The 19,597-nt window shown below is 36.9% G+C and overlaps 1 protein-coding gene across 1 annotated transcript in view; it reads right to left on the bottom strand.

Moving 5' to 3' along the window:
* Positions 1-19,597, bottom strand: part of CAMKMT (calmodulin-lysine N-methyltransferase) — a 501,359-nt gene that overhangs the window by 405,907 nt on the left and 75,855 nt on the right.

Raw genomic sequence — 19,597 nt, 5'->3', positions numbered from 1 at the left:
AGCTAAGCAAGAAAGAACCCTCTCCTACGCAATTATATTCTATCTGATTATACTTATACGTGTACATGGCACATTTCCCCTTTAAGTCTGTAAGCTCCATGACAGTAAAGAACATATCACATTCACTTCTGTCAGTCAGTCAAGCTTTTATTAAATGGTTACTACATGCCAGGGACTACTAAGAGAATACAAAGAAAGATGGGGTGTACAGGTGTTCAGGGAAGACCAGTACCTCTGGCAGGAGGGCTGCCAAGCCTTACTTCCCACTTTTGATGTCCAGATGGTCACCCAACTCTCACTTGTGGCTCCGAGAAGCTGTCATATGCACAGTGGCCACACCCCATAAACGGTTTCAGCAGACGAGGTAAACCAAGTTGAGGTTAAATGACCGGCCTCAAACCAGTGGATGAATTAGGAGGGTGTCTACCCCAAGCATGTGAAGACCTTCCATGGTGGAATGGACAAATGAGAATAATTCATTCCAATGGCCGTGAAGGTGGCCGAAGCAGGTGCTGTGGAGTGCTCAGAAATTTGTTAGACATCAAAGATGCCAAGGTCATCTACTGCATCCTGAGCCATCACTAGTCATCTCGACTTTTGTCTTGCCATTAGACTCTGCTGACTCTGGAGGAAAGAGTGAGGCCTACAACTTCCTCCAACTCTGTATGAGTAAAAAGACTTGCCAGGCATACCATTTTACCATTTTTACCTACCATGAAGTCCTATGCTGACAGGTGATTGATGAAGCGGCAGGTGTGGATACACTGGTAGCTACAGTCACAACCCTGCACACAAGTGGCCCAGGCCATAGGGTTGTCTTCTCACTGGACTGAAGCAGCAATGAAATTCAGGCAGCCCCCTGGGTGTCAGAGCAGCCTTTTTTCAGGACCACACTACTCATCTCCTGGCATGATGAGGGGGCTAAAAAAGGTGGTGTCACATGCAAATAGCAGCCCTGAGTGAAACAAGGCTAGTGAATGAAGGCCAGCTTACCAAAGTTAGTGCTGGATACACATTTTTCTGGAGTGACTACAGTGATGGAGAACACCATGAAGCTGTTGCAGGCTTCACAATCAAAACTTATCTAATCAACAAGCTTGTATGCCTTCCAAAACAACTGAATGACAGGCTCACGACAATGCAATTGCCACTTTCAAGAAAGTTCCGTGCCACCATCATCACTGCATATGATCCCACCATGACAAACCCTGACGAGGTCAAAGGAAAATTTTATAAAGACATGGAGACACTCATCATCAATGTATACAAAAAGGACAAGAGTAGGCACAGACTATCAGACACTGCAGAGAGTCCTTGGAAGGAACGGAGTCAGAAATAGCAACAGTAATGGTCATTTACTACTGAAGACTTGCACATGTCAGGAACTGATCATCATCAACGCTGTCTTTGGTTTACCTAAATGAAATGAAACCTCACGGATGCACCCTCGCAGCGAGCACTGGCATTTAAAAGACTATGTCATTGTAAGGAGAAGTGACAGACAACATGTGAGACTGATGAAGACGATGTGTGAGGCAGAGTGCTGTACCAATCATACTTGGTCTCTCCAAGCTAAACACTCCCATTCAACAAAAGCAGTGGCTCCAAGGCAAAACAACTACCAGAAAATGCAATGTCAGCAGATTAGAGTACTTCCCTAGGCATGAACAGTCTGTTGCTAACTTGAAGGGAAAGCTGAGCCAAAACAAAGCTGGTATCAGTGGAGCAGAATAGCAGTGGGCAGCTTTCAGAGATTTGGTGCACAGCACCACATTTACTCATCTGGGCCAGAACACTCACAAATATCAAGACTGGTTTCATGAAAATGGTGGGGAAATTCAGAAGCTGCTAAGCAAAAAATGAGAACTCCATAGGGTTTACCAGCAGGATAATTCATCCGTCTCTAAAAAGGCAGCCTTTAACCCTATCAGAAGTAAAGGGCAAGCAAAGCTTGGAGAGATGCAGAATTCTTGGCTCAGTAAGAAGGCAGAGGAAATTCCGTTTCATACTGATAGTAACAATCAAAACACATTTATGTTGCCCTGTAAGCTACTTACGGGCCAAAGACCTATGGTGCATCTCAACTACTCAGTGCTGATGGAGCCACATGGTTAGTGATAAGGACACGATCCTGGGGAGATGGGCTGAACACCTCCATAGCATTCTCAACAGACCATCACCAACCAATGCTGAAGGCACTGACTGTATACCCCAGGTTCAAGTCAATCCCTCTCAAGCTGAACTTCCAACTGAAGAAGAGGTTTTGAACGCTATTAGGCTCCTCTCATGCGGCAAAAAGTCCAGCGCTAATTCTATTCCAGCTGAGATTTACAAGGAAGGGGGTACAATGCTTACATAAAAGCTGACTTAAATCTTCCAGGTTATATGACAAGAAGAGGTTATCCCCCAGGAGTTCAAGGACTCCTCCATTATCCATTTCTATAAAGGTAAAGGAAATAGATTGTCCTGTGACAATCACAGGCTGGGGGGAAGGAGGGTCTCTTTCTTTAGTCACTATTGGCAAGATTCTTGCCAGAGTCCTCCTTAATAGGCTGATCCTTCACCTGGAAGACAGTCATCTACCTGAGAGCCAATGTGGCTTCAGAAAGGGCTGAGGAACGGTCAAGATGGTGTTTGCTGCCCAACAACCCCAGGAGAAATGCCAGGAGCAGAACAGAGGTCTGTACATAACATTTGTCAATCTGACCAAGGTTTTTGATACTGTCGGTCCTAAGGGCTTGTGGAAGATGATGGCAAAATTTGGTTGCCTGGAGTTTACTGATATCATATCCCAGTTCCAGGATGGCATGCTTGTACAGATAAAGGATGATGCTCTTGCACTTTCCCAGTCACCAGTGGAGTGAAGCAGGACTGTGTGCTTGCTCCCATGCTTTTTAGCATGATGTTCTCAGTGCTGTTGTCAGAGGCCTTCAACAAGAACAAAAATGGCACAGGTCAGCTACCACGCTAACGGTAAATAATTTAACTTGAAAAGGCTACAAGCCAAGATTAAAGTGGAGAAAGAGTCGGTGTGTGAATTTTTGTTCACAGATGATTATGCACTCAATACAGTCTCTGAGGCTGAGATGCAAGAGACTATGAATTGATTCTCTGTCACTTGTGTTAATTTTGGCCTGACAATTAACACCAAGAAAACACAGGTTCTCCACCAGCTAGCACCACACCATACATATGTGGAATCACTGGTTACATCAAATGGAGAAACTCTGAATGCTCCAAATAAGTTCACTTACCTTAGCAGCATACTTTCCAGGGATGTACACATAGATGATGAGGTTGATGCACAGATTGCCAGAGCTAGTTCAGGGTTTCGGAGGCTCCACAGGAAAGCATGGGAGAGAAGAGGTATTAAGCTGAAGATCTAACTGAAGGCCTATAGAGCCGTTGTGCTGACCTCATAGTTGGATGTCTGTGAAACGGGATAGTCTACCAGTGTCATGCCAGGAAACTGAATCGCTTCCATTTGAATTGTCTTAGGAAGATCCTAAAGATGACTTGGCAAGATAAAGTACCAGACACTGAGGTCCTTTCTCAAGTTAAACTGTCAAGCATTCAAACTCTGCCTCAGAGAACGTAGATCCAATGGGCTGGCCAATTTCTTTGAATGCCAAAAGCGTTTTACCTAAAAGACTATTTACAGAGAACTCACAAAAGGCAAGTGCTCATATGGAGGTCAGAAGAAATGATACAATGACATTCTCAAGGTCTGTCTGAAGAACTTTGGAATCGACTGTGAGACATGAGAGAAGCTGGCACAAGACCACCCAGCATGGCATGCCTGCATCAAAGAAGGTGCTGTGCTCCCTGAGCAAAGCAAAATTGCAGTAGTTCAGAAGAAACGTGAGATGTACAAATTTAGAGATATCTCCACTCCAAATGTTCACATGAACTATTTGTGCCCAACCTGTGGTAGACTCTTCCAAGCTCAGATTGGTCCAATCAGCCACAGTTGGACACACTGCCTTGACACCAACATAGTAATGCCATTTTGGTCCTTTTGGAGTATGAAGGGGAAAAAAATAAAGTATAAAGGACTACAATGACAAAAAAAAGGCAAAAAAGCAGTCCCTGTCCTCAAGGAATATACATTCTGAATGGAGCATTTCATGCTTCTCACAATGCCTTTCAGATTATAAATACTCAATAAATATTAATTAAATAAAACCAGAAACAACTAGACAATAGTTGAATGTAAGACAAGTAGTAAGAAATTCAGACTATGGAAAAAAATCAATGTGGGTTAAACATAATCTGGGATAGCACAGATATGACTATATATCTTTCCATCTTTTTTATTTATGATCTCTACCAATTATCTGTTGAGACTTGTAATCATAGAAGTAGGCCTTTAACATAGCCTTACATAGTGCTAACTACAGTACCATTAGACCAATATTTTCCGAAGACACTAAAATTAGAAAGATAAAAAGGAAGGGCTGGCTTAGACAGAAGTTGAAAATATAGAGCGTCCTGTCAAGGCTAAGAGAATGAGGAAGAGATAAATAACAAAGATTATCAATACTAATTTTCTAAGAATCAATATAATCAGTCAAGACTTACTAAAATCTGTTAACACCCAAAGACAAAGATTTATTTGATATATCAGAAGCAACAAATTTCCACAGAAGGGTAAACCTATTTCTCAGCCATCTGTTATTTGCATAACATATAACTTCAGCAGATTGGCATTCTCCCCTCCCCATCTTCTCATAAACAGATGGTTTCATAAAGTCTAAGATATCCCATCAATGCAGACTTCACTCAACACCAAAAACAAAAACAAAATTACCATATACATCATACCATCATTGAACACTTGGTTTCTTTTCATTCAGCATTCACTTAATAAAGATGCCACAACAAAAATCTTGAGTACCATTTTCTGGCTACCATGATAGCAACATCTTTTTTTTTTCCTTGAACATATGTGGACAAAAAGGGACCTATTTAGATAAGTTGGTTAAACATTTTTTGGCCCTGGACTGCCAAGTTTATATCTATTTGGCAGAGAGAAGCAATATGTTTACTAAATAGCTCACCTACTTCATTTGAAGAGAAAAACCCACATATCACCATACAACTACATCCATTCTGTATGTAAATCAAAAGAAATAGCAATAAACAAAAATGAACTACTTTTAAGGAGAAAAGGAAAAAATACCAAGTTACCATTTCCTTACTGTTGAAAGAAATTTGGATTCACATTTTACCATAACCAAGAAAAATGGTATTTCAGAATGAATCTTATCTCCTCCAGATCAGAAAAATATTTTGTTCATAAGCAAATATGCTCAAAGGGTAGGGTTCATATGCTTTAACCTTTTGCTTTTTAATAATTTAGTAGCCACACAAAAATAGCATTTTTATTTTTAGATTCCTCTGTTTTTATTGTTTATTTCATTCCTAAACTTATTAAATTTATTTGTGTACTACAATTCATTTTGGTGTAAACATTTGGGAATCAGTATGTTGATTTATGATTTTATTTGGAACAGAACCAAAATGAAGACAAGCTGAATTTCAAATAGTTAAAATGTTATTTTCGCCTTAGGTTATCAACAATCCCTTATACAAAGTAATAATTACTTTGGTAACTCTTAAGAGAATCATCTAGAAAATCTCTGGACAGCAGTAAATAGAATGTTGGGCCTGAGGTCAGGAAGACTTTTCTCTTCCTGAGTTCAAATCTGGCCTCAGATACTTACTAGCTGTGTAACCCTGGGCAAGTCATTTAACCCTGTTTACCTCAGTTCCTCATCTGTAAAATGAGCTAGCAAAGAAAATGACAAACCAACCCAGTATCTTTGCCAAGAAAACCCCAAATGGGATCACAAAGAGTCGGACATGACTGAACAACAGGAAGTAGAAAAATCAATTTTTTAAAAAAATGTAAATTCTTAGAATGTCAGACATGCTCATATTCAAATTCAAATAAGTACAAAAATACATTCTAAAACGATGATTTTTGGAAAATCCATTTTGCAAGGATATCTATTCTAAAGTGAGAAGAGCACCAGCTTTAGAGTCAGAGAACACGGGTTCAAATCCTGACTATTATTTACTACTTATGGCTCTGGGCAAGACACTTGACCACTCTAGGCCTCAGATTTTTCATCTGGAAAATGAGGGTGAAGGACTAAATTGCCTCTAAACTCCCCTCTAGCTCCATATTTATGATCCTATTCCCCTTTTCGCATGGATACCCCAATCAAGAGCTGAACTAAGGTGAACAACAATAAACTCTTATTACTCTAATAAGAAGCCTTCTGGCTATTCAGCAGCTTTTAGCAAACAAGCATATGGAAAACTATAAGGTCACTGAGTATTTCTCAAAATTGCTTCTAATTTATCCTAGGAGAAAATTTTATCTTTAAGAATTTATAAACCTCAGTAAAATCCTTAAATCTACAAAAGCACCACTATCACTGGTATATTCTTAAATTCTCATCCCTTAGACTTTTCCCCACTAGTAATGAATTTCTAGATTAAGCTAAATCAATTAATTTCATGGAATTAATTGATCCTACACATGCATTTATTTACAGAGTGTATGCTAGGAGATTACAAAATTTCCTATGCTAAGACAAATTAATATGCGTTAATTAAAGAGAAAGAATTTAATTTCTTTTGTAATCAGTTATTTTTATTACTTTATATCAGAAGGAAAACTGGCCTTGCCTTAGAATGAACTACAGAAGAAAGAAATAAGTATGGAGACAGCTTTATTCTCTCCAGGTATTGAGGCAGTATAAAAAGAGAAGTTATCATTTACTGATATTTAAAGATGATCATACTATTTCTCCCATATTTAATGAAAAGCTCCCACTAAGGGATTTCTTTCCAAATATAGTGTTATTATAGAGTGGAAAAGATTAACTCCAAACAGAAAAGCAGCCTAACAATATTTTCTTTTAGCCTCCAGAAGATATAAAAACAACCAAGAGATCACCTAGCTCTACTATATAGAGAGAGGTAAACTATCCTTTTGAAATTTCTGGGGGATATTCTAGTCTGGGATTAGAATAGACTAAACTAAAGGAGATTTAGGCTCTAGCCCAAAGCACTAACCTCAACCTTTAGAATCAAATGAAGTTTCGAATTTGCATAAAATAATATACATCAATTAATCATCATCATCTGCTGAGGCAAACATTGGAAAATAACATCCAAAAGTTACCCTGCAATTACTTTGTGGCTCCTTGAAAGCCCATTTGCCATAATCACTGTCTGACAGCTGCAAGGAAGGAATATGTTCTGTTTCTCCTCTCACCAGTACCCTCTGGTGAGAGCCAGGGGCATCACTGTTCAACACTTCCCCAGTCTGCCAAATGCTTCTGAGGGAAGTGTGTGGAGTGCCTCTGTAATCAGTGCTCCTGAGCCCAGGCAGGCTTGAGAGTCTCCAATCAAAGCTGTAGATTCAGAAGAGTCACAGTCAGGAGAAGAGCAATGGGCTGCTTATTACCAGGGCGAAGTAAAGACAATTAGTCAAGGAGGAAAGAACCTAGCTACAGCCGGATGGATGGCAACCACAGAATTTCTTTCCTTCCAGCTACTTGCCTGTTTCTTTTGATGTTACAAAGGCATGTGTTCAGTGGCCCCAATTGCCAAGATTTCATAAGTGCTCCTTCAAAATTTCCTCATGTGCTTATAGAAAGTGTATTAATCTGTATGGTAATTCTTTACCTCTAAAGAAAAACTGGGCAAAGAATGCCAAACCCTTCTGAAAGCCAAGCCATACCAAAGTATGGAGGAATACCTGCCTCTCCTGCAGGTGTTAAGAGGCACATGCAGGTGTTAGGAGACAATGCCAAAGTTAAGTTACCTATACATACCACAACTGGTTTGTGCTAAAGATGAATCAAGGTGATATGCATCGTCTTTTAAGAACTCATTTCCAAGATGTGGATATGTAACCTAACTTCTTCCCTGAACAACTAAACTGCCATTGGGCTGACTTCAATCTGAGGTTGGTTCCCCACCTTCTAAAGGGAACATTTGCTCTAATAATTACTCAAGTGGTTTTCATTAAGGGTACCCACTAGAAGAAAGACCTGATCTTCTACTAGCACAATATGACAAGCCTAAAACTCCTGTACATCTTGCAGCAGAATGAGAGGGAAGCCTTATAAGAAAATTCTGCAAAACAATCCCATTGTGAAGGGCAGAAGAATACTGGGTCCTTATCATGTATTTTTCTTTTTTTTCCATCATAAAAGACATGAGTAATACCTGTGACACAGCAAGGTCTTAGAAAGCCTGTTGCATTAATAAAAATGTCACTGATGCAGTCATATATCTACACAGAAAAGGGAGAAATAAAGACCAGAGAAAGATGAAAGCAAATAAAGAACCTAACCAGGCAACACAAGAATAAAATACCAGCTTCTGGCAGGTTATTCTCTCTGACAGGGGCAGAAAAAGGAAAAGACATTTATACAGAGTGGTATTCAAAGCTGAATTGGAAGCTACTGATGGTAGGTAGTTCCTTAACTTCTGAATTTCTGGGATTTATCTCAGAAGTTGTCAAAATAATAAGACAATTCCTCTCCATTTCCCATACCCAGAAAGAAAATGAAAACCTGAAGGGAAGAAAAGTATCATTTACCAAAAACTGTTACTTAAAATCTGAGGTAGAAAAAAATGCAATTAAGTTTTTAAAAACCATCATCCAACAACGGAATAAGATATTTGTATGGACTTAATTCGTATGTCAGTATCACTCACACATTTCTTAAGGTCACTTGCATATATGTTCAACTTAAAAGATGTAGCTTCAATTTTTAAATTATGAACAAGCAAATTATTTCATAGCACTTTTAGAGTAACCTTTTGATAACAATACAATACTGGAACAATGATAATCCCACTAATTGAAACATTTATTTTAAAATTTCAAATGCACTTATTAATTTAATGTTACAACTTCGTATCTTTTCCCAGTCTCATGTAATTTACCCTACTTACTTCCCTGCTTCTGGATATGCTACATTTGCCACCCAATGAGTTTATTTCACTGGTCATTTACTTTCAACACTAAAACCAAACTATTTGAGGGGAATAATCTCCCAGCAAAGCCAGCATTGGGAAAAAGGCTCTTATTTATCCAGCATTTTCTGCCTTGAATTGAAGCATTATTGCACAGAGTAAGCAATAAACAAAAACACCTCAGGGGCCTGGGAGGAGCAATGTAACCAATTACATTTAATTAAATCAAAGGATGGGAGCCCCAGGGCTGAATGAGCTGAAGAACAAATTTGCATTAACACCTAGCAGCCAAACAAGGAGCTCTTGGTTTAGTCTGGAAGTACAATTGTCGCCATCTATTCTCTGCACTGAAGGGGGGGCCATTAGCTAAATTCTTAGGCATTGTTTGTCCACTGATGAGAGGCTGCCTTCTCAACATTTCACTTCATCACACATGAAAATTGCCTACGAAAATAAACAGCTTCCTCTGAAAGCTAAGAAACAAACATTATTACCTGACTCCCAGTATGCAATTCGGTGAAAATTCTGAAGGCCTGGTATGGTGGCAAAGAAGATAAAAGTGTATATTCTGGGATATAAATGCTACCTTTGATGGCAGTCATGGATTTTAAAGATTATAATATGTTTTATAATATATTTTAGAAAAGTTGGTAATGTTTTGAAACATCAACAGCCATTTGATGAATCATAATTTGCACCTTCTGCAACTATATATGGTAGGGTGTTTCCTAGGCTGCACTAAGGATGCACTAGAAGACTACTTTGACTGTGAAATGAACAGAGCAAAAATATTAATTGAGAGCTGCTCTACTGCTGAAGAAGTCACAATTTCCACTGTAATGCTCATTATTTATGTAGCTGTGTCTTTAGACTGGTCTTAACACACTATGTAATATAATAAACCCTAATGGCCATTGTAATCAAGTCCTGTTTAACCCAAAAAATCCCCCAAAAACAAAAAAACAAAAAAACAACCAGTTCTATAGCTACTCTTGTTGTTTTGTTATTTGAGCTATGTCTGACTCTCACGACCTCATTTGGGGTTTTCTTGGCAAAGATGCTGGAGTGGTTTACCATTTCCTTTTCCAGCTCATTTTACAGGGTGAGGAAACTGTGGCAAACAGGGTTAAATGACTTGCCCAGGGTCACATAGCTAGTAAGTTGTCTGAGGCCAAATTTGAACTCAAGTCCTCCTTTCTCTAAGGCCATTGCTCTATCCACTGTACCACCTAGCTGCCCTCTATGGCTGATAAAGTATAATTCTTTTTTAAACTGGAGAAATGCTTTATCAATTGCCTCCTCTCCCTTTGGTTCCCTTTTAAATTGCAAATTCCTCAGGATTGGAGCTCCTAGAAGTCTTTTGTTTGTCCAGAGTACCTTGTCAAACAAGAAACTGGTGTGATCACTGATCTTGGAATCAGATGACATGGTTCAAATATCATCAGCTAAGACCATGGACAAGTCATTTAACTCCTTTAAGCCTCAGTTTCATCATTTATAAAACAGGAAGAATAATGCTTGTGTAACAAGGGTCTGGCCCATGCATAGAATGTCTCTGAGGTCACTAGGGAGTCTGCTTCTAGAAGAGTCATGATACTATGTGCGACTGAATTGCCTTGAAGAGACTTCAGCTTGCAGAAATATTCCATAACTGGCTCACTGGTCTACTAACTACATGATTAGAAGAAGCCCCTCTGATTGGCAGCAATGCTAGAATCACAACTGGAGATGCCTTCAAAAAGACCTTAGCTGGCCTCAGTTATCTGATTCTGTTCAACTATGCTCTGGGAGTTTGACTCCTCTGCTGACAACATCTGGTGAGACAATGCAGTGAGAGAGAGCCCTTGGACCTTGTCTCATCCAAGGCCAAGTGGCATCATGAATTAGGCTTTGATCCCTGGCCTCTGTGTTTCTTCTTTTCTGTTCAAAGTCAGTGGAACAAGCATTCCAGCCTTCCAGACTCTCAAGTGTCCTGGCACCCCCCTGTCCCAACATCCTAATTTTATAGTCAGTATAGCATTAAAGCCCAAGGAAGACTTTGAGAGTGAATGACCTTCAAGATCCAACTCAGTGGTAGCTGAGACAAGGATGCATTCAGCAGTCACACGCACCACTTGTGAGCGTCAGTTTTAATGCTTCTCCCTTTCTATAATTCTAAAGGGGAAGCTATATCAAGAGCAAAGTCTATCATTAATTATTTCTCTGAACTTAAGGGGCAGCTAGGTGGCAAGATGGATAGAAACACCAGGCCTGGAGTCAGGCTTAGACACTAGCTGTGTGTCCCTGGGCAAGTCACTTAAACCTGTTTGCTTCACTTTCCTAATTTGTAAAATGAGCTGGAGAAGGAAATGGCAAAGCACTCCATTTTCTTTGCCACAAAAACCTCAAATGGGGTTGCAAAGAGTCAGAATGACTGAACAACAAAAACAGGGAGCAATTACCTCCAAAGCATAAGATTTAGACCTGGAAGTAACATCATAGATTATCTAGTCTAAACCCCTCATTTTACAGAGGAAGCAACAGAAACCCAGGGAAGTGAAAAGTATTGCCTAAAATCATAGAGATTGTTATCTATAAGACCACATTAGAACCCAGCACTGGATAGAGTCTGTCTTGTCAAGAATATTTTTTACTCCATCACACCATACCACGTATCCCTGTCTCTCCCTCATAAAATTTAATGGGCAATCAATCAAAAGAACATGACAGGAAGTTCTGAGACTTTATTGACAAAATATGGTTATGATTTATTCAATAACAACTTTATTTAACAGCTTCAGTTAGGGCAATGCTATAGAGGGGATGCCTATAACTTGTATAAGCAAAGATTCTTGCTGAACTCTTTCTCATATCTATTATGTCACAAACTCTGTTGCATTTTTAATTAAATAGAGTACTTGCTCTGATTATTGTTCTAATATTATGTCATTATCCCAACAGGTTTTAGAATTGGTCTTCCTTCAAAAGGTCTGAAGTTTCCGATATTGTGTTAATCCACTTATTCATTTACATTTGAAGGTTTACTGTTATTATCTTCTTAGCAAATGCATTTAGGCTACTATGTCCATCACGTATACTTTCAATTGCTTCTCTGCTTGTCAAATATTATTGGTGCCTACCATTAGCCAAATTATGCTTAATTATATATTTGTAATAACTTTTAGTAGCAATCAGTCTCTCCTAAATTATACCAACACGCCCCTTGGCCTCATCAGAAAATATATCTTATAAATGCAATCAGTGACAATCGGCATTAAGATAAATTTTTAATATTTTTTTTCCACATACAAACCAAATATTTTCTCAGCTCATTTTCTTAACTGTTCTGTGACATTTTCCCCCTCCTTGGTAGGACACCTACATATTTAACTTTATATTAAACTTAAAATATTATTTTCATTAACTCTCACAATGGGACTACCTTTTTATTAAAAGCATTGATTTGAATTTATCCATACTGAACTCCATGGTTTACATTAATATTAAAAGCTATTGGTCATTTTTTAAAGTTTATGAAACTTCATTTGAGTTAGTATAGAGGTTCAAGTTGTTCATGTCAAGGAAATTACTAAAGAAATCATCTGCTTAATAGACTCAATCCCCAATAGAACCAGAGAGGATTAAATCAGCCTATGAAATGCTCGATTTTGTACAGATCAGTTTTGATTTAACAGCCTTTTTACTCTTTGAAAAATGTAACATAATATTTCATTTACTCATTCTATGCTGCCAAAAAAAAGGAACAATTGAAAGGTCAATCTCATAAACCTTCAAAACTTCCAGTAAATATGAAAGAGGGATTGAGTCATAACCTCTTTTTGTCATCAAAATAGTACATAATTAAATTTCATTGGGTTTTGATTGTGCTATTAACAATCAAAGAGTCTGTAATGATACCTAATCTTTGCAATTTTATGATAATTTACAACCTCCTTTCTATTTTTGGTCAGAAATCTCTCTCACAATGTAAGTAAATCTCTGCCAAAATGGATAGCCTAATAGTTATTTATAGGTGGTGAGAAAGCATACTCTTGGTCTACATTAGCACAGATCTGAAATATTGTTGACTTTTGGCTAAAGGAAATTGTATCCAGTGACGGAAGGGAGGAACTAGGCATTATTTATGGCCAGTGTAGCATTCTAATGAAATAGCCTTCATTATTCTTTAATTTTTATAACTCATTAATCTGGTGTTAATTCACTAAAACAATATAAACTCTCATTCATGAATATTCATTCAAAAAATTTTAACAAAATCTTGGCAAAAAAGACTACAGCAGGGGGCAGCTAGGTGGCACAGTGGATAGAGCACTGGCCCTGGAGTCAGGAGAACCTGAGTTCAAATGTGGCCTCAGACACGTAATAGTTCCTGGCTGTGTGACTCTGGGCAGTTGTCCCAATTGCCTCACTAAAAAAAAAAACAAAGAAAAAAAAAGAAAGACTACAGCAATATATCCAAAAAAATTTATACAGGAGATGTAAGAGTAGTTCAATATTTGGCAAACAATTAATATATTAATCATATTAAAAAGAAAAGCACCCTAAATCATATGAATATAACAACATATAAAAAGCTTTTGAAGAAGCATAACACTCATGCTAAAAAAAAAAACAACAACCTCTACACAGCATTTACATGGGATGGCCATTTTTAATATGATTTAAAAGTATCTCTCTAAAACAAAGTTGCATTTTTTAGCAATTATAAAACATTAGAAACATTCTCAATATATACAAGAGTAAAACCAGGATGTACTCTTTCCCTAGTTTTTTACATAGTTTTATAAATGCCAGCAATAGTAATAAGACAAGAGAAAGAAATTAAAGTCACAAACATAGGTAGAGACAAAACAAACCTGATTTGTTGATTATGTGATGATAAACTTTAAAATTTTCAAACAATACACAAAGAAATCGAGACAATTAATAGCTTCAATAAAACACCAGGACACCGAATAAATACAGAAAAATCAAAAGCATTTCTAAATAACAATAACAAACCCAGAAGGAAATAATAAAAAGAGAAGCCCCATTCAAAATATTTACAAAATGCATGAAATATCTGAAGCCAATTTACCAAGACACATTTAAAAGAAAACACTCAACAGAAATTAAAAAAAAACTTAAATAATCAGATAGTTGGGCCGTATCTTTAGGATAAAAATTATGACACTGTCTAAATTAATTTCTAGATTTAGTACTATATCAAACTACCAGAGGATACCTTTTAGAGTCAGACAAAATAATAAAATTCATCTGGAGGAAAATAAAACCTAGAGTCTCAAGGGAAATAATGGAAAAAGTAGGAATGAAGGGATAATAACATTTCGAAAATCAGAAAGCAGTGTGGTAGAAATTAGGTTTAGACTGACATTTATACAGTCTAACAAAAAATTCAAAATAGATAATGACCCGAATATTAAAGATTAGAAGAAAATTAGATTAGTTATCTTTCACAATTGTGGTTAGGAGCAAACAAGGGTCACAGGTGATCAGAAAAGATAAAATAGTTAATTTCAATTATGTGAAGTTGAAAAGGCTTTTGCATAAACAAAATTAATGTAACTAAGATAAGGGTAGTGATCAATTGGGAAAACAACGCTTAGAATCAAATATTTCTGATAAGGATATGATATTTAGGATATATATACATATGTCTGTTTACATATACACATATATATTTACATTATATGTATTACATACATATGTATATAAGTATATAAGACCAAGAGTCATTCTCCAATGGATAAGTGGTCAAAGGCTATGAACAAACAATTTTCAAAAGATTTGCAAATATTAACAACCACATAAAAGATTACTCCAAATCACTAATACTAAGAGAAATGTAACTCAAAACCATGCTGAGGTTTCATCTTGCTTCCAGCAAACTGGCAAAGACGATTGAATATGAGAATGGTCAGTGTTGGCTGGGCTGTTGGCAAGACAAGTACACTTGCATGAAGAAAACAGAACCAGGAAAACAATATACACAATGACTACAATGATAGAAATGGACAGAAAAATAAAAATGAAGTAAATACTGTGAATTATACTGACCAAGTCTATCCCTAAAGAAGAGATGAGAAAATGTACTCTTTCCCTTCTCTGAAGAGGTGAGGATCTATGAATGGGGAACATTTAATATACCTGTAAGATTCTACAAATGTGTTGGTTTTGTTTTTGTTCAGTTATTTCATTTGTGTCTGGCTCTTCATGACCCCATTTGGGGTTTTCTTGGCAAAGATTCTGGAGTTGTTTGCTATTTTCTTCTCCAGCTCATTTTACAGATGAGGAAACTGAGGCAAACAGGGTTAAATAACTTGCCCAGGGTCACATAGAGAATAAGAAACTGAGGCCAGATTTGAACTCAGGAAGTCTCCCAATTTCAGGGCCTGAACTCTCTTCACTGCACCACCTCGCTGTCCCAGATATGCTGTTTAGTTTTCTTTTAAATGGTGTTTCCCCACCTTAGAGAAGGCAAGGCAGTAGAGTAGAAGGAGCATTCAATTTGGAATCGCAGTTTGAATCCTGGCTTTGATACTTACTGTGTGACCTGAAGCAAGAACAAATCTCTTTTACTTCTTTGCCTTACAGAATGAAGGGCTTGGTCTCTGAAGTCCCTCCCAGCTCTAATCTATCATACTATGAAGTAGCACTAAAGTTATTAATGTTTTTTCATTCGAGGGCAGAGGGACATTCTAACCACCACAATGAACTGAAGAATCAGATTTGTAACTGGAGTCATCTTTGATTCCTGCCTTGATCTTGGTTTTCCCTCCCAACTCCCCACTAATGTCCATGTCTTACTGATGCTTCCTTTTTAATGTCTCTTATAGCCATTCCCTTTTCAATTTCCACTGCAACCATCTCAGTTCAACTCCTGATGACCTGACACCTAAATTACCGAGTCATCTAAATGGTTTCAGTCTGTCCTCCCTCCAGTACATTCTGCATGACTGTCATAGTAATCCTAAAGCCCTGCTTTTTATCATGTCTCTGCCATACTCAAACACCTTCAGTGAGTCTCCATGAAAAAAGAATTAAGACAAAGTGACTGTGAAAACTCCCTACCCTAGCCAGACTGGTCTCCTCACTGTGCTTAAATATAAGCTTATTTATTTCTGTCTCTGCACCATTTGCTCATGCCTGTGCCTCCTACCCAGAATAGTATCTTGTTTCTAATTATCCAAATATTACCCATCCTTCAATCTTCCTTAATGCTTCCACAAGGTATTCTCTTTTCAATTTCCATTGTTATCTTTCCATCTTCCAAAAGAGCCCCAGTGGTCCACCATTAGTAGCACTCATTTGTAACTTTTTATTTACCTCCTTTTTTTGTTAATTTTTTATGTCTTGTCTCTCTTGGCAAAATTGTATGCTTCTTGCAAGCAGGGACTATATAATTCATGCTTCTTATACAAGAAGTCCCCAACCTAGAAACATCTTGTACATACAAAAATCACTAATCCCTTTACCTTCTCAGCCCTTTCCTCCTTCTTCCTCTTTCCAGTAGCTATGGGAACTGTTAGGAAAACACCCAGGACATTTAGAGAATCTGTGAAGATTCTAAAAGAAAGGAAAAAGCTATGAAGAGAAGGAACAGCTTTAGGAGAGCAGATCCCTAGAGGCAGACTCCTCCTAGGACTAGCTTGTCTATAGTATTCTCGCTCCAAAATAACTTCTTACTACATTGATTGTTTTTTTTACTTTATTTTAGTATTCTGCCTGAAATTCCACTGATTCAAGAGTATCTGTATCATCTTCTAAAAATGCAATGACTTCTAGAAAGATTTTAGGACTAACAGTCATTCACATACTCATGTTAATTAAATCTATTTTCCTTTCATGAAAATGTTCTGGTCATGAATGCCCTGGGTTTGAATCAAGCTTGAATCAAGTTCAAATATTGGATCAGAGTTGTGGCAGTATGGACAACAGTTTCCTCATTTTCAAAATGTAGCTACATTTCTGCTACTTATTTTATCTACAAACAATTATCTATAGGTACTATTAAATCCTTCCCAATTCTTATCCTTCTGGAACTCTGTGCAACACTGTTGACCATTCTCTCTGGCTTTTCTTGATATTACTTTCTTAGTTCTTTCACCTACCAGTCTGACTATTCTTTCTCAATCCCCTCTATTAGTCATTTCAAAATATCGACCCATAGACATCTGAAACTCTACATGAACAAAACGGAACTAATTTTCTTTCTCCCACAACTCTTCTGAATTTCCCTATTTCTATCAAGAAATAGTTCTTTCCAGTAACCCAGGTTAACAACCTTGAGTCACCCTAGAAATATGCCATGGGACATACCACTATGTATGGGATTATTTCTATGGGGTGATGATATGTTTCAAGTTCCAAGCAACCAATTATACAATGACTTCGTAGAAACAACCTATTTGTAATTGAGAGGTTTCTTTTATAAGAAAGCACACATGATGTGTACCACAATTCTAAGAAGATGAGATAAGTAAATATTTTTGACTGATTAATTAACCTGATAGATGATCTTAGTTTCAGTACCTGAAATTCATGTCTTCACACCTTGAACTGTTAACTGAAAAATAATACACTTCTTCCTTTCAGAATGCTAGGAAATACCAATGATCCTTGTTTTTACTATAGAAGCTGTAGAAATTATACAACGATAAGAATGAAGGAAAAGTTGACAAAAAATGGATGTGGGAAGAAGGCTGTGATTGAAGAATTCCAAGATCTTAAAAAGAATCTAATGCACTGTTGTTTTTTAAAATACAATAAGCCATTGTGTTTGAAGTTTGCTCTATTTTGTGATTTTTTTAAAAAACCACTTTCACTCAAGCCAAAGAAAGAAATAGACAATTAAAAAGACATATAAATATATCCAATGTGATTAGCTAGCCTACTTTAATTATAAACACCAAAATGGTTTTTTTCATCTATCCCTAATGTCCTTGATCTGTTTTAATTGTCTTCCTCATCCCGTATTATGTTGTCAGTAACAATGTCATCTTTTAATTTCTCCAGTGACACGTTTTACTGAGAAAATTTCCAGATATTTTATTTATTAAAAGATAATTGCATTTATACATTTCTCAAAAGACATTCTTAACTGAGAGGGCATTTGGAAGCTTCTCGTTTTTACAACTTATTGTTGCTTTTCTGTGAAAGAAAAACATTGGTCACTGGGTATATAAACATAATTTTTTCATATCACAAAAAAATCTATAAAGTTTTTACAAGATGATACATCTGCTATTCACTATAAAATTTCCTGGAACCCTTTTATGAAGAATTGTATGAGTAGAGGTTATTCTAGTTTCTCTATAAAGCAAACTTCAGTTTTATTCATTTTCCTACTATCTGATTTAGGTCATTATATTTTCTATGTTTTCATTTATTTGGGATATTCTGCCATAACACAAAATCTTCTATCATATTACTGGCAATACAAAAAAACACTTAGTGATACAACTTTGATTTTATTCTAACAACTGCTTTCCCTTCTTAAATATGCAAGTGAAACTTAATAGTAGATACAGACAACAGTTAATTGTCAACTTTCCATGTGAATAGAGTCACTCTCTTTATGATCTTCTTGACTAGAGTGATAGATAATAGGGAACAGTTCTACATGTGATTAAGAAGGTAATAAGGAGTTCAATGTATTAGTAGTTATGCTTATTTTTCCTCTTCTTTTTCTCTTTTTAGCTCTTAAAAATACTATTTCTTATATGGGATGACTCTCTGGGAAGAGTTGTAGGGGGGATGTTAGAGGAAATTTTGGTGACATAAAAAAAAAAGACAGCAATAAAAACTTTAAAAAATAAGAAAAGAATCCACATCCAGAAAAAGAACTATGGAGTCTGAATGCAGATGGAAGCATACTATTTGCTCTCTTTTTTTGTTGTTGTTTTGTTTTATTTCTTCTTTCTCGTGGTTACTCCCATTGGTTCTAATATTTCTTTACAACATGACTAATGTGAAAATATGTTTAATATAAATGTATACATAGAGCCTATAACAGATTGCATGAGAAAATTTAGTACTCAAAATCTTATGGAAGTGAATGTTGAAAACTAAAAACAAATAAATTAATTTTTAAAAAATAAGAAAAAGTGATGAGATTCTGGAATCTTTGGACAGTTTTCTACAAATATTTATCCAAATGGGAAACAAAGGAAAAAAGAAAGGCAAATAAAGTAGAATTCACACTGTGAGACATATTTTGTCCTGAATTATAGTCTTGGGTAGACTTCACTCAACTATAAAAACAAAATTCATTTTTTAAAAAATTCTTTAGCTAATATTCTTCTAAGAGGCCAACCAAAGTTAAATGAACTCCTGGGTATCCTCTCTCCTCACCCTACCCTTGGTTTATGTCTCCTACTCCCTGCTACTTCTTCCTCTCTCAAAAAAGAGGAAAACAGAACACAGGGAACATCTTATGATTGGCTGAGATTATCAGTTATGCCATTTGGGCCTATGTATAAAAATAGCAAGTCAGTTCAGTTCTACAGTCTAGCAGAGGATTCCAGGTACAAAAGTTACAGGCAAAAGTAGAGGCAAGACCCAGGCCCTGAGAAGAAAGCAGTCTTGGAGT

Source organism: Phascolarctos cinereus, unplaced genomic scaffold, assembly GCF_003287225.1.
Source record: "Phascolarctos cinereus isolate Bilbo 61053 unplaced genomic scaffold, phaCin_HiC Scaffold_2;HRSCAF=192, whole genome shotgun sequence".
In the NCBI taxonomy this organism is placed as follows: Eukaryota; Metazoa; Chordata; class Mammalia; order Diprotodontia; family Phascolarctidae; genus Phascolarctos; species Phascolarctos cinereus.
This window is presented reverse-complemented; position numbering and strand designations above follow the sequence as displayed.